Below are 13,731 nucleotides of genomic sequence, written 5' to 3' on the forward strand. Positions count from 1 at the left end.
TTATAAAGGGTTTAAAAGGTTTAGTCCCTACTTGGGGACCATTTACTCATTTATTAGGATTTGTTATCATTCTAGCTGTTTCGTGTTAGTCATCTTGTGTTTATTGCCATATCTGTTGAAATGCGCAATACGAGCAGTGCGAGATGTTGGTTCCGAGATACATGCGATAAAATTAAAAAATAAAAATGCCCCAATATAGTGGGTGGTAGTCAAAGACGGGTAAGGACTTCTTGGAAACTGGACAACCTAAGACAGGGCATGTGTGATGGAATACATGTTCCAATGACGGGTAAGCTCCATGTTTCGCAGCAAGCCACCTAAGACAGGCACAGTCTACTATAAAGTAAAAAAGGGGGAATTGTAGGGAGCTAAAGCTCCCAAAATTCAAAAGGGTGCATGGATTATCTCGGGAGGCCTGCTAGCATAAAAAAGGGAAAAGGCTGGTTCTGTGGAATTCCAGGAAGATTAAGTATAGAAAAAGGGAGTGTCAAAAGAAGCGTTGATTGTACCTTGATCTTCAAGATGTTACTTTAATTATGTTATCTTGGGATACACAAAGGAACAGATTATGTATAAAAAGGAACATAAGAAATAAACTCGGAGAGACAGTTGTGAGATCTGTTCTCCCTCCTGCACCCTGTCTGTCTTCTCTTTTTTCTCAGTCCCCACTCCCCCATTCAGGGACCTGGTTTGACTTGGTCGGCTGGTTTCCGACAGAAAAGGTTCTAAAAAAAGTAACCTCGACAGGACGATCAGATCAGATTCCTATCTGGGCCAGGTCCTGGTGGGTAGTCGAAGCCCAAATCTATCAGTTTAGTGACACATTTTCAGCCAGCCCTGTCCGTTGCTGCTCTGCAGCTAGCTAAACACACTTTTTAATTCTCATATGCCCTTAGAACTTGAGTATTCACTCTGTATCAGGCACGTACATTAGCTCTTGTAATCCATCACCGCCTTTCTTTTCACATTTAATGTATCTTGTAATAGTTCCCTCAAAATCTGCAAATGCATAAAAGCGGCAGCAAAACCGATTCTTCATAGCCTGAGATCTTGCTCCCTGGCTGATATCGGTTTGCTCGATTTAACTCCTATAAATATTCTCTACAACTTCAGACATTTCTTGCATTCACACCGGGCACGCACTCTGCTTCTCACACACTGGCTGGAACCAGGTGGACAAGTTGCCTCCATCTATCCTGGCCCCTTTTACCAGGCCACTGCTTGGCCCTCACACATCGGCTAAAATCAGGATAGAGATTTCACCCCCAGGATGCTCCTCTCGACCTTCCCTGAAGACCTGGTCTTCCCTTCACACACTTTGTTGTACTGGGACAGATTTTTTTCCCCGATTCTCTACTACTTTCTTCCCCAGTCTCTCCCTCTTCTCTCCACCTGCTGGCTAAAGCTGAGATGGACGGATCACATTCAGATCTGTCCTAACCCTTTTTCTCAAAACCTCTCTCTGCTCTTCACATGCTGGATGGAACAGAGATAATAAATTTACCTCTCCTCAATCATGACACCGGGAGCCCTATTGCCCCTCACATGCCAGAATGAGGGACATATGGTCAGAAAAAGAAATACCTAAGAAGAGTGCCTGGTGGCTGAAGGTGCTTACACACACACACACACACACACACACACACACACACACACACCACACACACACACACACACACAAAATTAGCATCTATCTTTACACAGGGATTTCTCATACAAACCAACCTTCGAGGAGAAGCTTTCACTGACCTGCCTGCCTTCAGCACCGAACTGCCTTCTGAGGACTAGACTGAGCAGAGCTCCTAAATTCAACAGTTTGTAGAGCAGCAGAGAACAGCTTTCCAACTGAAGAGAGAACGGGCCCCAGAGTATCCTCACTGTAAGCCCTCCTTGCCCCAATGCTTCATAATTAGCCTATAGCACTACATACTAAACTGCTCCAAAACTGATCTGTTGTCACAACCATGCTGACAACAAACAAATTAGCTGTTTTCCATGAATACATTCTCCATCTTTAATGCACCCTGACTTGGAGATCCTGTTGGCATTGGAAACAATGACCATTGGTTGACAGACACGGGATGCCATAGCCACACTAGACCCTGGATCCTGGACACCAACGATGTACACCCCAGACCAAGGGACCTGGACTCAGCATCAGATCGAGGGCCTTAGATACAAGACGAACACAGGAACCAATAAAAAACCGCACCCCTATAAACAGGAACCAAAAACAAACACCTGTGCACCAGGGCCAAAAACAAACCCCAGATCTGGGATACATAAGACCAGATGCCAGAGACTTCACACTGAGACAAGAGACCTAGACGCCAGATTCCAGACACTAGACCCTGGAGCCAGAGCGAGAACTGAAGCCTGAACGTGGACGCTGGACCCGCGGCCAGACTCGACCGGACCCCATGCCCCAGACACCGGATGAAGAGCTGGACTATAAACTGTACCCTCAGGATCTGGAGATAGACCCCAAACGATAACCAGGACCTGAGTCAGACCCCAAAATTAAACCCAGACACTAGACCCCAGTCATCTGATGACAGATGACTGAGGTCTCAGGAATTTAATTGGTTCTATCGACAGTTACATGCTTAAAACTACCACTGCTCAATGAGGACCTTGAATAATTTATCACTTGGGTCTAGGTTTGCAAAAGGGACAGAAGTGTGATGCTTTTCTAAGTATTCTCTCGTCTAAAAGCTCAAATTAGTGGCTGCTTTGTTAAATTTGCAAAAGCAGTATTATCCCTTTCATGCTTTAGGGAGACTGCTAGAAACTACAGAATCTTGAACCTAACATTCAAAATCAGATGCCCTTCCTCTCTCTTTGACTTTAAAGCTGTGATCCATGTTTCATACTGACTGACTAAAATGTGTAATCGAAAGTTTTATTTTTAGGAGTACTTCAGTTATTGCTTTTAGGACAACTGACCATCAAAACTACGATTTGTTTGAAATGTCATTTGTGAGGAAAACATAGTAAAGGACATAGTCTCTTTGCAGATATTCATGTCAAAAGTTAAACATTTTCCAGCTACAAATGGAATAAACGATGCTTCCAACGACCTTCCTGGGATTCCCCATCTACTCTGTTCATGGAACTATCACAGCAAGATCCCAGACCACTTTACCCTGTGCATGTATCTGGTCATGATGTGCCTTGTGTATTTACATAGCTGTGGGATACCAGTATCGGTTACTGGAACTTATTTACTGTGAGTGAGGGTTGAGGCAATGACTTATGGGGCCTTAATTTACAAATCTCCTATCACCTGCTCCTCCCTTTGCATGCAGCTAACTTTTCCAATATGTACATTTTTACATGAGGTAGATTCTTAGTCATCCTGTCTTGGTTAGACTGCATGTTATTTTGACATTCTTGCAACTACAGTATTAAGGGATGTTTCCATAAGGAAATCGACAAAGAACAAAAATCACATGCTGAGAGGGGTGACAAATCTCACATTAATGAAATAACGTGAATAAACGGACAAATAAATATGAGCACAATTAAAATGGTATGGTTGTAAAGAATACATTGACCAGTTACATGGTTCTTGATCGCCATAAACAACTAATATATGATATAAGTAACAGTATGTGCTGTGCCTTTAAATGAGTGATGGCAGCATACTTTGTTCACAGCATCATCGTCACAGGTGAGGACCGCACTGTGCTTTTTTCTTCAGGTCGGCTCCGACATCTCTAGAGATAGACATTTTTCTATTCCTATACCCTTAGGGAACCATGCTCCTATATGCGGTCTGTTGCCAAGAGAAACCAAAATCTGTAATGCAGGCCTACCTACACATATAGAAGGATGGAACAGAATTAAGAGCCTAGAAATAAACCCATCTCTCTAAGGTCATTGGATGTTTGACATGGGTGGAAAACATGGACATGGCTACAGGAGAGTCCTTTGAAACAGAGGGTGCTAGCAAAATGACTATCATCTGTAGGGAATGAGATTCGACCCTGAACTCATAACACATAAAGGTGAACTTGAAATTTATTCGAGCCTTAAAATTCAAACCTCTAGAAGACGGCACGTGGATGAATCTTCAAGCCCTTGTATTTAGCAATGAGCTCTTCGATCTGGCATCAAACAATAATCGATGAAAAAGAAAAATGAGATTGCCTCGAGATTCATCCTTTTGGGCATTAAAAGAATCTATCCAGGAAGTGACAAGACAACCTACAGAAAGGGAAGAATGTCACGTTATAGATCTAATGGAGGTGTCATTCAACAAAGAACTCTTACAACTCTTAGACAAAAAGACAAACTAAACTTCTAAAATGTACCAGAATAGACTCTAAACTAGAAAAGAGAAAATTTTCAATAGGCCCAAGAAAGGATGTTAGGTATCATGAGTCATGATGGAAATGCAGATGAAAACTACAACGCCATACTCCCCCTTCACACAACCCAGAATTGCTATAATCCAAAAAGCCCATCATGACGAATGTCATTTACGGAGAAAAAATTAAAGCCCTTAAACCACATCAAAATGTAAAACACGGTGGCCTATGTGCACAAGTTTTCAACTCCAACCACTCAAAATGTTCTTGTCTGGTTCAATGAATTCACTCCTTGATATATATCTCCCAAAATAGAAAACAGGCATTTAATGCTTTAAAAGTGAATTTCTTCAGCATCATTGTTCAAAGAAGCAAGTATGTATAAACGATTCAGAGGTCCATCTTAATTTGTAGTACAAATGAATAAAGTGATTCTGAATTGTTACAGCAGAATTCTTTAGAATGGTACTTAGAAACAGATTTAATTTCTTAAACGTATTACCTCTTGGCACATACCTTTTTGTGGTGGCAAAAGACACATTTACAAATAGAACCAAATATACTTGCTTCCTTTAAGGTAAATTGAATAAATCTATGTCCCATACTTTGTGCTTCATTACTTTATCTTATTTGGAAATCTTGAGATTTTCAGTGAGTATGTATCACTTTACTAACCAAGCAAAAATTTCAAGTTTCGAATTATTAAAAACACAGGAAAAATTATCTGTATATGTGTATCTATATAAATACCTATATAGAGATATAGGCACATAGATATACACACAATGTCAATGCAATAACTTAATGTTTTACCTATAAACCGTTTATTTGTACCTACATTTGTTACAACTGAGATTTCAAAGTGCATTAATACCTGCCCTACTTTCTTGACGCAATTGTAACAGAAAATATGACTTTATTTCTGTGAATCCAGTAATTACATTTCATGCTAACAAGTCCATTTAATCAAATCAAGTCTTAAGCCAATCAAATATTAAAAACCAGCAATAACATCCAAAGAAAGAAAATGTCTTACCTGTTTAGAAGTTAATCCAAGTCAAAGGATCCACCGGCCGTCGAAGGTAGGATTTTAGATTCTGATAGTGACTCAAACCGGTGAGCCTCCTCCCTGCTCAATGGAGGAAAGGAAACAACTCCACAAAACAGTGCAAAGAATGCAGCCCTCACAGATTCAAAGGATTGCTCCCAGAAACAAAGATTACAGACCTTCCTGACACAGGCTGTCAGGATGGCAGAGTGCACATGGTGTCTCAGATCCCCTCCGACCACAAACCAGCTCTTTCATGGCTCTGAGTGAGCTTTACCATAATAGCACTTATACAGCATTGAAAGGTAATGAAAGGTGGAGTTGAGAATGGTCTCTTGGGCTGAGGCCCCTCATGGCACCCTCCCCTGAGAGCTGCCAAGGCCAGCCACCTGGTGCACCGGGATCAGTGCATCTTGCAGATGGTTGACACCAAACCAAACTCCTATAACATGGACAAGACAGAAAGAAACCACATCTGGTATAAAGAGAAGAACCCACATCGTCTCCACAGACTCCTGAACCCCAGAGGCCACCTGGAATAGCAGTTTCATAGGGAACTATGATTAGCAGTTTCATAGGGAACTATGATTCTGTTCTATCCCTACAGTACCTCCTTATGGCAAAGAACACACAAAAAAACAGATGTAGGGGAGGAAAGGATTTTTTCTCGAAGGAAAAGCTCAATCAAGACAACCCTAGAGCTCCAAAAAGGAAGCACATAATTTTAACTGCCCATCTAAGGTACGATAGATTCACACCACTTATACCTTCTAGCAAACACTGCAGACAAGGAATGAAAACTTTTAAGTCGTGTTAGTCAACCCTAAAAACACTGATACGGGGAATGGAAGGAGGACCGAGATCGGTTACCAGGCTCATGTTAGCAGTTTCGGTGTCTACTACTAATATGATTATAACCAAAGCTTTTTTATCTTTCCTTCACCATTTTTAAGGAGCCAGGCTAGAAAACTGTAGTCTGTATTTTTTCATGTGGCCCTTTCCATGTTTTTTGTTTGTTTAGCTCGGTCTGCTCAGGCAGTTGTGGCCTGTGTTTACATTTCTCATCTCCTAAGGCATCTCCTTTTTTATGAAAATGACACAAAAGCCACAGTCACAGAAAACAATGACCACCCATGAAAAGAAAGTTTCAACAAAGGAAGCCGAGAGTGGCTAATTCCAAGTAGCTGGCTTCGCAAAAATTTTTTTTTACAACCGTCTTAACATCTTAGTAAAAAAGACTGGCAACTCTTCTAAATTCACCCAAACCATGCAGAAATATACTAAAAAGGCTGATGGGATAGATACACTGCTTACCTCTGCCAACACACCTGTGGTCTCTCTCAGCTACAGTAGTTTTCAGGAGATAGCAGTATTCCAGCCATTAATTCTCCTGGTGCCTAAGCAGATGGCAGCTTTCTAGTTCTTAAATCCAATAGAAATGCTCCGTCGAGCCCAAGCATCTTTAAAAACCAAGGGAGGGAGGAGGGATGAAAACAGGCAGGATCTAAACTCTCCAAATTTCTTTATTCACAAATACTGTCTCCATCAATCGGAATCTCTATGAAAGTTGTTGTTAGACCTGGGGAAATGCGGGCTAGAATTAAGATAGAAGCGGTTCCCCATTACCTGTACACCGATGGACCCAAATATCTTCAGTTGCTATATAATATAAACCAAAAAATAGATAAACCAATTTTAGTGCTTCTAGGCACGCTTACTATCTTACATCACAAATAACAAAACCCGAAGTTTTCCACACCAAAATAATCCTCTCCTAGTTCCTCTGATCAACCTTCTATCCACACCCTACACCATTCCTTGAACACAGGCAGCTTCTCATAAACCTTTCCCTCCCATGGCAGTTCCACCACACACCACCTGGGGGAGCCAAAGGGACACCGACCCCCTCACCACAATGGAACCACCAAAAAAGCCTCCTGAAACTTCTCTATTGTGCTTAATAAAAATGCAGAGCAAAGTCTGCCTGCAGAAAGAATACGTGGTTCATGCTGGGTCGCAAGAACGGGAAGAGTCATGCCAGGTCACATGTGTCCATGCTCGGTCACATGAATGTGACTCAAAGGTAGGCGATGAAAAGCATGGAGGGATCGCGTTGGATTTAGCCCAGGAACCGACCACATCCCTGGAGCCTGAGTTCACAGACTGGCAAATTGTCCCAGGACCACCACTCCCAGAACTCTTGTCCCGTTGATCCTAAAACCTCACCTCATGCTTGACCCCACCCTCTACCCGGCTGCACCCGAACTCCTCCTGAGACCAAACGGCCAGTCAAACCTGCAGAAAACCCATCAGTATCTAAGCACAACGAGCTAGCTTCACAAATGTTGTTTTACTGCCAATCGAATTTTACAGGAGACGATGAACTCACGTCGCTTCTAACTTAGACCTAACGATGCAGACCGCGACTAGGATTTTTATTATACACTCACGTGGAATTTACATAAGCATGAAAATGAGAGGAGCTCAACAGGTAAATTGTAGTGAGGTAACACAGAAAGCAATGGTACAGACTAGGAGGGAGGTCAAAGCTGGTTACTGGGCTCCTACTTGCAGCCTTTCTGTCTATTGCTGAGATCTTTTAGTTTTCGCAACTTTTAAGGAGGCGGGAGAAAGGAGAACAGGAATACACAGTGGAGACCTGTATTTTTGAAAGTGGCCCTTTTCAAACAGGCAGGAAACTTTCAATAAATAGTGTGAGTTCACTAAGTCCAAGTTCTCACTTTTACTAATGGTTCACACCCATCTAAGTGTATTAGAGGAAAATCCCTGACAGCACTTCACATTCTCGAAAACCCTGCAGAAATAGACTACAAAGGAAAACAGGATGAACAAGGAAGGGTACTGCTTACTTCTGCCAACACTCCTCCATCATTTCTGCTACAGCTGTGTACAGGAGCTAACAGTATCCCAAACATGAATTCTCCTGGTGCCATTACGAGATGGCAGCTTTCTTTCTCAAATCCACTTAACTGAACTTTCAAGCAGAAATCTTTTATCGACAGAGGAGGGAGGAAGGGCGTCGAAAGGGGCAGGATCTAAGAAAGAGCAGGCATTCTCCAAATCTCTGTTCAGACAGTACTACTCCACCAATTAGCATATCTGTGGAAGATGTTAGATTGTAGCCTCTTCCTGTCAACAGATAAGGTGATAACGCTAAGGTATTTTAGTACCTCTTCCCAATTTTTAAGGACACAAAAAGAGGATTAGGGACATACAAATGAGACCTTGTGTTTTAAAAACTGGCACTTTCAAATTTTTTCCCTTACTTTGGCTCAAAATGCCTCAGGCGGTAGTAGCTTGTATTTTCATTTCTGATAGACTCAGCAGGAAGACCCTAGAAAATGCTGAGACTTTCCTTGTAATTATGATCGGGCTTTGAAAAATCGTCCTCCATTTTTGTCAGATTTCTGATGTTTTTACATCTTTTGAAATCTGTTCCAACATTCTGAAACAGGGATAAGGCAGAAGAACTACAGAGATTACTGATTATTAAACCAGACTGTTTTCAGACCCTGCAAGGTACTGCTACCATTTCGGAAACTGCCTGATCATCCCTATGGCCATACAAGGAGAAACCTACAGAACAAAGTAAGATTCATGCAGAGAATAATACAAAGTGTTTCTCCATACTGTTAATGTTTACAGTTACCATAAGAGGAAAACGGGAAAACAAAATTTAAGATGTACCCTACAATCTACTCCATTCTTGACTTGCCTTGCCCAGACTAAGAGATCAAAACTGATTCTCCAAATGCTCTATTAACGATAATTTTTAAAAGTTACGCCTTGTTGGGAAACTTGTTTTTTCCCTTCCACTTTTTTACCCTCATGTTGATATTACCATCAATTATAATATTCAAAAAGGTGAAGTAATTCAAAAGCTTAAGAATAATTCATTTTGCTTCTATCCATTTATTCTTATTTCTACCAGTATTAATGAAAAAGTTGCTATCATGAGTTTCCAAAAATATTTTCAAAATTAAAAGGTTTTTCAATAAAAACAATGGATCATCAACCCAATAACATTAGCAATGACATAAAGCAATAGGCTTTTTACATCTTAGCCAAGGAAGCCCAAGCTTCCTATCCCCATAGTATTTCCTTTTCACAGCAGAAAAGACAAACGCACAGGAAAACATAACCAGCTCCGCGAGGAAAGTTTCAGTAAAGAAAACTGGGAGACACTAAGTGCAAGTAGTTTGGCTTCAAAATAGTTTTCGTGCCCATCTACCTACACATATTAGAGAGAAAAAACTCGGCTACCTCTTCTAATTTATCCCAAACCCTGCAGATATCGACCGAAAAGGCTGACAGAGTAAACAAATATACATACTGCTTACCTCTTGGGTCACATGTCCAACATCTCTCAGCCAAAGCAATTTCCAGGAGTTAGTAGTATCCCGGCCATTAATTCTGGAGACAAAAAAAAAAAAAAAAAAGGCAACTTTCTAGTTTTCCCAAATTCAACAAAATATACCTTCAAGACCAACCATCTTTTATCGACAGGGGAGGAGGGGCATGGAAAAAGGCGAGATCTAAAAATGAGCCCGCCAAATCTCCAAATCTCTTTGTTCTGGAAGACATGTCCACTATTTAGCATATCTACTGAAGGAGCACTTAGCCTGGGAGACAGGCAAACTGGAATTATGGTAGAAGCAATTCCCCATTAGATATAGACACAAACATCTTTAGTTTCTGTATATTATGAAGCAAAAGATAGATCAACAAGTCTTAAGCATGAAAATGAGAAGAGCTCAGCAGGTAAATTTTATTGAGGCATCCCAGAAAGCAATGGTAGAAAGTGGGAGGCAGGTCAAGCTGTTTACTGGGCTCCTACTATTGGGGCGCGATCAATTCTAAGACCCACGGAACCCATTGAGATGCATTGTGAGCCTTTATTAGCCAGCCGGCCACTGACTCTCTACCATGTAGGGTCAGAGGAGATAAGCCCAGAACTTACAGAGGAAGCAGCTTATAAAGCTTAAGACCATATCCTGCTGGTCTGCTGAACAAGCTAGCGAGCGGATTACAGAAAGCAGATGTTGGCTGTAAACGTCTTACACAAAGATAAATGTTTCCGGGGAAACTCTTAGATCAAACAGGGCCTAGCAGGCAGTTTCCTTATCTGCATCCTGGTGGCTGTCAGTGCTTTCCTGGGGGCTGGCGCCTGAAGATATCACTTCCCTGTGACTGATATATTGGAAAGTTTTTCACTCCTATACTTCTTGGTGCCTGTCTATTGCTAAGGTGATTATGCTAAGATCTTTTAGATATTTTTCACAGCTTTTGAGACAGGGAAAAGAGGAACGGGGATAGAAAATGAGGACCTGTGTTTTTACAATGGGCCCTCATCAAAATGGCAGGAAACTAAGTCCAAGCACTCTTTTCACTAATATTTTTCGTGCCCACCTAAATGTATTAGAGGAAAAAGACTGGCAGCACTTCGACATTCTCCAAAACCCAGCATATACAGAACACACAGGATAGACAAAGATACTTTTGATACTTTTTACCTCTGCCAACACTCCAACATCATCGCTCTGCTTCCAGGAGCTAGCAGCATCCCAACCGTGAACTCCCCTGGTGCCATAACAAGATGGCAGCTTTCTAGTTTTCTCAATTCACTTAACAGAATCTTACAAACCCTATCTTACAAATCCACTTAACAGAAAATCTCAGCGAGGACATCTTTTACCACAAAGAAATGGGGAAGGGGCGTGGAAAGGGGCAAGATCTACAAAAGACCTGGAATCTCCAAATCTCTCTCTTCAGCCAAAACTTCTCCACCAATTATCATCTCTATAGAAGCTGTTAGCTTGGAGCTTCTTCCAGTCTACTTATAAGGTGATTATGCAATTTTTTTTTTAGTACTTCTTCCACATTTTTAAGAGGGACAGGGAAAGACAATTAGGGATAGACAAAGGAGACTTGCTGTTTTCAAAAGTGACCCTTTCAATTACTTTTCCTTAGTTTGACTCAAACTGCCTCAGGCAGTACTGGCCTGTGCTTGCATTTCTAACAGACTCAGCAGGAAGCCCCTGGAAGATGCTGACACTGTCCTTGCAGTTCTCATCAGACTTTACAAAAATCAGCTTCCATTTTTGTCAGATTTCTGATCACCTTTTACATCCTTTAAAATCTCTTCCAACATCTAATAAGGGATAAGGCAGGAGAACTAGACAAATTGGTAAATATTACACAAGGCTGTTTCCAAAATCCGCAAGGTACTGCTACCTTTCGGGAACCTGGCAGATCACCCCTAAGACCAGACAAGGAGAAACCTACAGAACGAAATTTCCTGCAGAGATTACTAACAACTTTTGGTCCATACTGTTAATGTTTACTCTTACCGTAAGAGGAAACCAGGAAAACAAAAAATGTAAGATGCACCCTACACAATGTAACCCCAACGATTTATTCCATTTTTTACTTACTCAGCCCAGAACAAGTATATTTTCAAGTATTAATTCAAAAGCTTAATACTTCATTTAGCTTCTATCCATTCATTTTTAAAATGTGGTATTTCTACCAAGATTAATGAAGCAATTGCGATCATGAGTTTCCATAAATATTTTCCAAATTAAAAGATTTTCTAATAAAGAATAACTTTAGCAAAGACAAAAACAATTAAGGCTTTTTACAGCTTAGCTAAAGAAGCCAAGGCTTCCTATTCCCATGGTATTTCCTTCTTATAACAGCACGAAAGACGAAAGCACAGAAAACCATAACCACTGCGAGGAAAGTTTCAATATAGAAAACTGGGAGTCACCTAGTGCAAATAGCTTGCCTCCACAAATAGTTTTCATGCACATCTAAATGTATTGGAGGGGAAAAAGTCAGCCAGCTCTTCTAAATTCTCCCAGACCGTGCAGAAATCGAGCAAAAAGGCTGACAGGGTAAACCAATATACTGCTTACCTCTGCCGACACACGTCCCAGATATCTCAGCTACAGTAGTTTCCAGGAGATAATATCCCAGCAATTAATTTTCCTGGCACCGCAACAAAATGGCGACTTTCTAGTTTTCTCACGTTCAACTGCAGTACACCTTCAAGCCTAAGCATCTTTTATCAGCGAGGGAGGAGGGGCATGGAAAAAGGCAGGATCTGAAAAAGAGCCCGCCAAATCTCCAAATCTCTTTGTTCTGGAAGACTTTCCACTATTTAGCATATCTATTGAAGGAGCACTTAGCCCTGGGAGACAGGCAAACTGGAATTACGGTAGAAGCAATTCCCCATTACATGTAGACAAAAGAACAGGAACATCTTTAGTTTCTCTATAATGTGAAGCAGAAAAATAGATTGACTAATCTTTAGTGCTAGTCACCCTCACTCTCTTATCCCTCAAGTTATAAATCACATAACCAAGTTTTTCACACAAAGCCATTGCTCTGCTGGGTGCTGTGAAGTTCAACCCTCTACCCAACACCCCACAGCAATGGTTGCACGCAAACCTTCTCCTCGCCATTTCCTCCCATGGAAGTCCCACCACTCACCACCTGGGGGCTGCAAAGGGACATTGACTACCTCCCCACAATGGCGCTTCCAAAAGTCTGGAAAACCTTCTCCAATGTGTTTAATGAAAAAAAGCAAAGTCTGCCTGCAGAAGCCACACCTGGGTTTGAGACAAGACATCACTTTTAAAATTCTTAATCTTTTAGCAGGAAATGAAGTAGGACATCTCTTGCAGAGTTCATCTTTTTAGTAAACCTAGTTAGGATTTCTTCCCTTCTTTCTCGGGAAAAAAAGGCCCTCTCCCTCAAATCCTGGTAACTGCCCTGGCGACTCAGATCCTCTGACTATTGATAAGGATCATCAGACCATTGTTAAGAAGAAATGGTGTTAAGCCAGGCAGGGCCCTTAAGAGTCTGATAGGGGAGGGGACTTTAAGCCAAAAGTCTTTCTTTTTACTCTTTAAGAATTGTATTAACTGAGCCTGTCTGTTTCCCTTTACTCACTTAATAGGCAAATCAATAATAGAAATTAATAGATCTATGATTTAAATAATAAGTTTGTATCTTGTTTTCCTTGTCTAGGGAATGAGGTGGCACTTCAGCAAGAAAACCAAGACCCCACCCTGACTGAGGCAGAAAGGGAAAGAGCTCCATGAAATCCCTGTAGTCAGGGACTATGGCCATTCTAAACAGGAAGCAGATACAGAAGAAGAGACCTCCCCTTCCTCAACATCCTGTGCTGGCTGGAAAATTACTGCTTGGCTATCGCCCATAGGAACACAGGCTATCACCCATGGGAACATAACATTCTAACAGTAAGCTTTCTGCTTCTGTACCCCCGCTTGCACACCTGACCTGTGGGTTGGCAGGTAGTGAATAGGAGAAAAATAGACCTTT

The 13,731-nt window shown here is 41.4% G+C and overlaps 1 long non-coding RNA gene across 2 annotated transcripts; it reads right to left on the reverse strand.

Moving 5' to 3' along the window:
* Nucleotides 1-4,099: 4,099 nt before the first annotated feature.
* Nucleotides 4,100-12,372, reverse strand: LOC111735703. 2 transcript variants are annotated; one of them, XR_002778930.1, is made up of 4 exons: nt 12,300-12,372; nt 9,723-9,795; nt 5,350-5,442; nt 4,100-4,209 (listed from the first exon to the last, which is right to left on the reverse strand). It is a non-coding gene; the product is annotated as an uncharacterized LOC111735703 (long non-coding RNA). The 2 variants fall into 2 exon arrangements; XR_002778931.1 differs by lacking the exons at nt 9,723-9,795; nt 12,300-12,372 and adding an exon at nt 6,676-6,854 and having other exon boundaries at nt 4,172-4,209.
* Nucleotides 12,373-13,731: the final 1,359 nt, after the last annotated feature.

The sequence above is a fragment of the Pteropus vampyrus genome, unplaced genomic scaffold, assembly GCF_000151845.1.
Source record: "Pteropus vampyrus isolate Shadow unplaced genomic scaffold, Pvam_2.0 Scaffold1000005557, whole genome shotgun sequence".
NCBI classification, from domain to species: Eukaryota; Metazoa; Chordata; class Mammalia; order Chiroptera; family Pteropodidae; genus Pteropus; species Pteropus vampyrus.